Raw genomic sequence first — 6,000 nt, forward strand, 5'->3', positions numbered from 1 at the left:
ACCATAGGCTCTTGCTCATATGTTATTTCATGAAATTCTTCTGTTTCTGCCAATTAATTCCTTTTGATACAGTGACTCAGTATATTCTTTCCATCTTCTTTTAATACTTCCTGGATCATTTAATAGTCTACCTAAAGTATCCTTGATTATAGCAACTTGAGGTTTGAATTTGTTCTTCAGTTCCTTAAGCTTAAGAAATGCTGAGCGAGTTCGGCCCTTTTGATTTTCTGACTCCAGCTCCTCGCACATTTCATTGTAATATTTTGCTTAGTCATCCTGTGCTGCCTTTTGGAATCCTCTGTTCAGCTCTTTAGTATCTTGAATTCTTCCTTGTGCTTTGGCTTCTCTGCGCTCCAGTGCAATTTTCAGAATTTCTTCTGATATCCATTTTGGTCTTTTCTTCCTCTTCTGTCTTTGTAATGAGCGTTTGCATTCTTCCTGGATGATACATTGGACATCCTCCTACAACTCATTAGGTCTTCGCTCATTAGTGTTCAAGGCCTCAAACCTGTTCCTGAGATGGTTCTGAAATTCAGGTGGGATGAACTCAAAGTCATAGTTTGGTTCCTGTGGATTTGGTTCAATTTTTCTTAGCTTCAGCTGGGTTAGAAGGGGTTGTGGTACTAGGGATATTGTAGCTGATGTGAGATGGATCTTAACTGAGAGCAGAGAATACCAGAAGAAGGTATATCTGTGTTTCATTGATTATGTAAAGGCGTTTGACTGTGTGGATCATAACAAACTGTGGCTGACTCTCAGAAGAATGGGAATCCCAGAACATTTGATCGTTCTAATGCGAAACCTATACTTGGACCAAGAGGCAGTCGTCAGAACAGAGCAGGTTAACACTGCATGGTTCAAAATTGGGAAAGGTGTATGCCAGTGATGTGTCCTATCTCCTCACCTTTTCAACCTATATGCAGAACAGATTATCCGAGAGGCTGGGCTCTATGAGGAGAAGTGTGGTGTCAAGATTGGTGGAAGATCTGTTAATCTGCGTTATGCAGATGACACAACCCTGCTTGCTGAAGCTGAGGAGGACCTGACTGAAATGCTTGCTGCAGAGGGTCAAGGACTACAGCCTTCAGTATGGATTGAGGCTCAATGTCAAGAAGACAAAGATTCTCACCACTGGACCAATTGGTAGCATCAGCATGGATGGTGAAGAGATTGAGATTGTTCACAGCTTTAGTCTGCTTGGCTCCATGGTCAGCACTCTTGGCACCAATAGCCAGGAAATCAAGAAACGTATTGCGATGGGAAAGTCTGCTGTTAGGGATCTCTCCAGGGTACTGAAGAGCAATGGTGTCTCTCTGGAGACTAAGGTGCGTCTAATATGGATTATGGTCTTTGCAATCACTTGTTATGCTTCAGAGAGTTGGACGATAACTAGGGAGGATAGAAGGAGAATTGATGCCTTTGAGCTGTGGTGCTGGAGAAGAGTATTTAATGTACCATGGACTGCCAAGAAAACAAACAGATTCATCCTGGAGAGGGTTAAACCAGGCTGCTTCTTGGAGGCAAGGATTCTGAGGCTCCATCTAACATACTTTGGACATGTAAGGAGAGACCGATCCTTGGAGAGGGACATCATGCTTGGGAGGGTGGAGGGACAGCACAGGAGGGGAAGGCCCTCTATGAGGTGGATTGATTCAGTGACTGGGGTAATCGGGATGGTTGTGTCAGAGGCAGTGAGATTGGCACAGGATAGCTCAGGGTTTAGGGCAGTTGTACATAGGGTCGTTATGAGTCTCAAGCGACTCGACGGCACATAACAACAACAAGATACATAACCTAGCAATTGAATACAAGTGTGAGTACTTGGGTAGTAGCAAAATTTCTAAAATAAAGATGATATTTTCTTTAAAGAAAGTGGATTTTCTGAGTGACTCTGAGTATGGAGCTCAGTAGTCTGGAATTGAACTATGGAGCTCAGCATCTGGAAACACCCAGATACTCGGCTCTAGAAGTCTGTGTTCCAGGAAAATATATACCCCACACCTGCCCCCCTCTCCACATCTGGGGGCCCACAAGGGTGGGGAGGTAGTCTCATCAAGGCCTCAGGAAGGAAGGTGCTGGGCTTCAGAGTAGAGAACCTCAGCTGAGTGTGTGGTTCTGGGATGTATACAGCCTCTGTAGAGGCTCAAGACCCTGGCTTCAGCCCTGCTCTGGTACCTGGCTCCAGCCCTGGTTCAGGGCTGTAGTCCTGGCTCAGGACACCTGGGCTCTGCAGGCCTGAGACACTGGTTCTCCATCTCAACAAACTGGCTGTGGGGTCCTTGTGCTCTGCCAACAGTTTGCACACTGTGCAGTGTTACAATAGTCAGTTTACATGTACTCTTCAGAACTCCTCTCAGGTGCCTGCTTTTAATGGGCGTGGAATTCACTTCAGAGGCCTGAGGGTGAAACAGACGGATTAAAATATCTATTCTACCTAATATATGCAGCACTCTAGAAGTGAATCCTGCTTCCACAGAGGAAGAAGTTGAGGTTTGAGAAGTTTATTGACTTCCAGTGCCTTCTTAGTGAGTGAGACTAGTGTAGATCTTCTGCCTAATCCCAGGAAGAGATTCAAGTTGTGTACTGTCGAGTCAGAACCAGCTCCTAGCTGACCTTCCAGATTTTCAGAGGCAGGGGAGATTGTTCTTTGTGGAGCAGCTGGTGGATTTGAACTTTTGTGATGGCAAATGCAGCTCCTTACCCCTAGGCCACCAGGAAGAGATTTAAGGAGATGGCAGGAAAGGTTTGCACTGACTGCTATCCTAAAAGTTGGCAGTTCAACCCACCCAGCAGTACTGAGGAAGAAAGGATCTGGCAACTGCTTCCCATAAGATGACCCAAAAAATCCTGTGGTCCGTTCACCTCTGCAGTGCATGGGTCACTTAGAGTCAGACCAGCGCAGACAGAACAGCTGCATCACATGAAGTGTCCTAATTATAGTAATTTGAAGTGGGTTTTTTTAGAATTTACACTTTGAAAGCACTTGCGTCGGGGGTGGGGGGGGGTGGGGCTCTTCTCTCTCTCTCTCTCTCTCTCTCTCTCTTGCTTTCCCTCAAAGTCTGTTCAGCCTGCAGAAGACTTGGGATTGAAAAGAGCTCTGTGAGACCATAAAATGCAGGTGGTACAGGTGGTAGGGTCTGAGATTCTGCTCCTCTCCCTGTTCTGTCATTTAAATAGTGGTCTATGCAGCGAGCTCTGGTGGCCTAGTGGCAAGAAGCTGCACTGCAATCTGAAAGGTGAGCAGTTCAAATCCACCAGATGCTTTGCTGGAGAAGGAGGATTTGACGGTACACATACACAAATAAATAGTGGTCTAGGCCCTGCTATAATCTGTAAAACACTGATTATGCAGGTTTGTAATACACTGACATTTTAAGAATCTAGTCATATGGCTGTAAAAACATTTTGTAAACTGTTATTTATAATATAAACTTATTGTTAGGTGCCATTAAATTGACTGAGTGGCAGCGGCTCACCCTTGCCCTATCCTGTGCCACCTTCACCATCTCTCATTCTCAAGCCTGTTGTTAACGGTCACTGTGTTTAGAGTCTTTCTTTATTTGGCCCTCCACCTTTCCCAGCATTTCTTTTCCAAGGACTGATCCATTCTGACAACAAGCCGAAAGTAAAAGACAATGCTTCATCATCATTGTCTCTAAGAAGAATCCTAACTGTATTTTTTTCTAAGACATACTTGTTTGTTTTCTGGCAGACAATGGGATATTCAGTACTCTTCCTCAGCACCATAACTTGAAGACATCAGTTCTTCTTCTTTATTCATTGTTATATTTATTGATTGTCTGACTTTCAGATGCATAGCAAATGATTGAAAATATCTGAATCAAATGCACTCTAGTCTTCAAACTGACATCGTTCTCTTTAGCATTTTGGAGATATCCTTGACACCACATTTCTCCTGTGCAGCATTTCTTTTCATTCTTTGCTGCTATCATGGGTGTTGATTGTCAAGACAGGTAAAATGAAATAGTTAACAACTTTTCCCCCTTTATCATGATGTTCCCTATAAGCCCTGTGGTGAGAATTTTTGAGTGTTTTTTTTAAAAAATTATTAATTTAAATGAAAGTTTACAGAGATTGAGGATTTCCATTCATTCATTGTTGCACTTTTCTCCCTGCCCACCCCTCCCCCTTAGTTCACTCTTCTCTTTGTAAAGTAAAAGAAAAATTCTTTCCTTGTTAAGACAATCCCTTCCCCCAAGTCCACTCCACTATGCAGTTGTTCTGGACTCCTGTCATGACAATAATATCTAATCATATATCACTTTTTAAACAGTTCTCTCCCTCATCTGTTTCAATGCAGTATACATAATTTATCCCCTTTCTCAGTCTACCCTTAACCCCAGTTTCAGTCCCGTTTTACAACAGTGGCACTGTGCAGTATTTGACATTTTTCACGGAGATATTTTACTCAGCATAATGTCCTCCAGGGTCACCCATTTTGTATAATTTATGAGTTCCATGTTTTTCAGTCCACAGCTTCTCTATTCATTCTTTTGTCGATGGGCACTTAGGTTGTTTCCAGCTCTTTGCTATTGTGAACAAAACTGTGATAAACATGGGTGTGCATATATCTGCCTGGATGGCAGTTACGGTTTCTTTGGGGTATATTCCCAGTAGTGGAATTACTGGGTCAAATGGTGTTTGTATTTGCAACTTTTTGAGAAAGCGCCATACTGCTGTCCACTATGTTTGCACCATTTTACACTACTACTAACAGTGAATAAGGGTTCTAGTTTCTCCACAACCTTACCAGCATTTGTTGTTTGCAGTTCTGTTAAATTTTGCTATTCTAAATAAAAAAAAGGAAAAAAAATAAATTTTGCTATTCTGACTGTGGTGAGATGATAACTCATAGTTGTTTTGATTTGCATCTCTCTTAGAGATACAGATTTTGCACATTTCTTCATGTGTTTGCCATCTAAATGTCTTCTTTGGTGAAGTGGCTGTTCGTATCCTGTACCCGTTTTTCAATCAGGTTGTTTACCTTTATCTTGTTGTGTTGGAGAATTTTTGTTTTCTTGATGTTAAGGTATAATCCATATTGAAGGATGTAGTCTTTGATTCCCTGCAGCAGGTGCTTTAAGTCCTGTTTTTGCAAGCAAGGTTGTTTCATCTGCATAACCAAGGAGTTTTCCTTCAATCCTGATGCTACATTCTTCTTTATATAGTCCAGCTTCTCGAATTATTTGCTCAGCATACAAATTAAATAGGTTTGGAAAAAGGATACATCCCTAGCTCACACTTTTCCCTATTTTAATCCATGCAGTGTTCCCTTGCTCTGTTCAAAGAAAGTATAGGTTTCTCATGAGCACAATTAAGTTTTCTGTGAATCCCATTTCTTTTTTTGTGTGAATCCCATTCTTCTAATGTTAGCCGTATCTTATTATGATGCACACAGTCAATGGCCTTTGTATAGTCAGTGAAACACAAATAAACATCTTTCTGAGAATCTCTTTCTGCCAAAATCCATCTGCTATAAAAAATGATATCCCTTATTCCAGAGCTGCTTCTGTATCCAGCTTGAATTTCTGGAAGTTCTCTATGTATGTACTTGTTCCAGCTGGTTTTTTAATAATCTTTAGGAAGATTTTGCTTTCATGTGACATTAATGATACTGTTTAGTAATTCTCACATTCTACTGGGTCACCTTTTTCAGAAATTAGAGAAAATAGAAATATTTTACAGTCAGAAAATCTCTTTAATACATTGTCCGTTTTCTGTCCAAGTGACTGTTTTCCAAATTTCTTGGCAAAGACTAGTGAGTACTTCCAGAGCTGTGTCTCTGTGTTGAAACATATCAGTAGATTTTCCATCAATTCCTGGGGAATTGTTTTTTTTTTATTATTATTAAATGTTACTACTTTTAATGAACATTTACAGAGATTTTGGGTTTTCATTCATTCATTGTTGCACTGTTTTCTGCACCCTCCTCCCCAGTTCGTTCTTCTTCCCCCCCATGTCTGTTTTAATTGTCCAATT

Source organism: Elephantulus edwardii, unplaced genomic scaffold, assembly GCF_000299155.1.
Source record: "Elephantulus edwardii isolate Elephantulus edwardi_28Jun2011 unplaced genomic scaffold, EleEdw1.0 scaffold00333, whole genome shotgun sequence".
NCBI classification, from domain to species: Eukaryota; Metazoa; Chordata; class Mammalia; order Macroscelidea; family Macroscelididae; genus Elephantulus; species Elephantulus edwardii.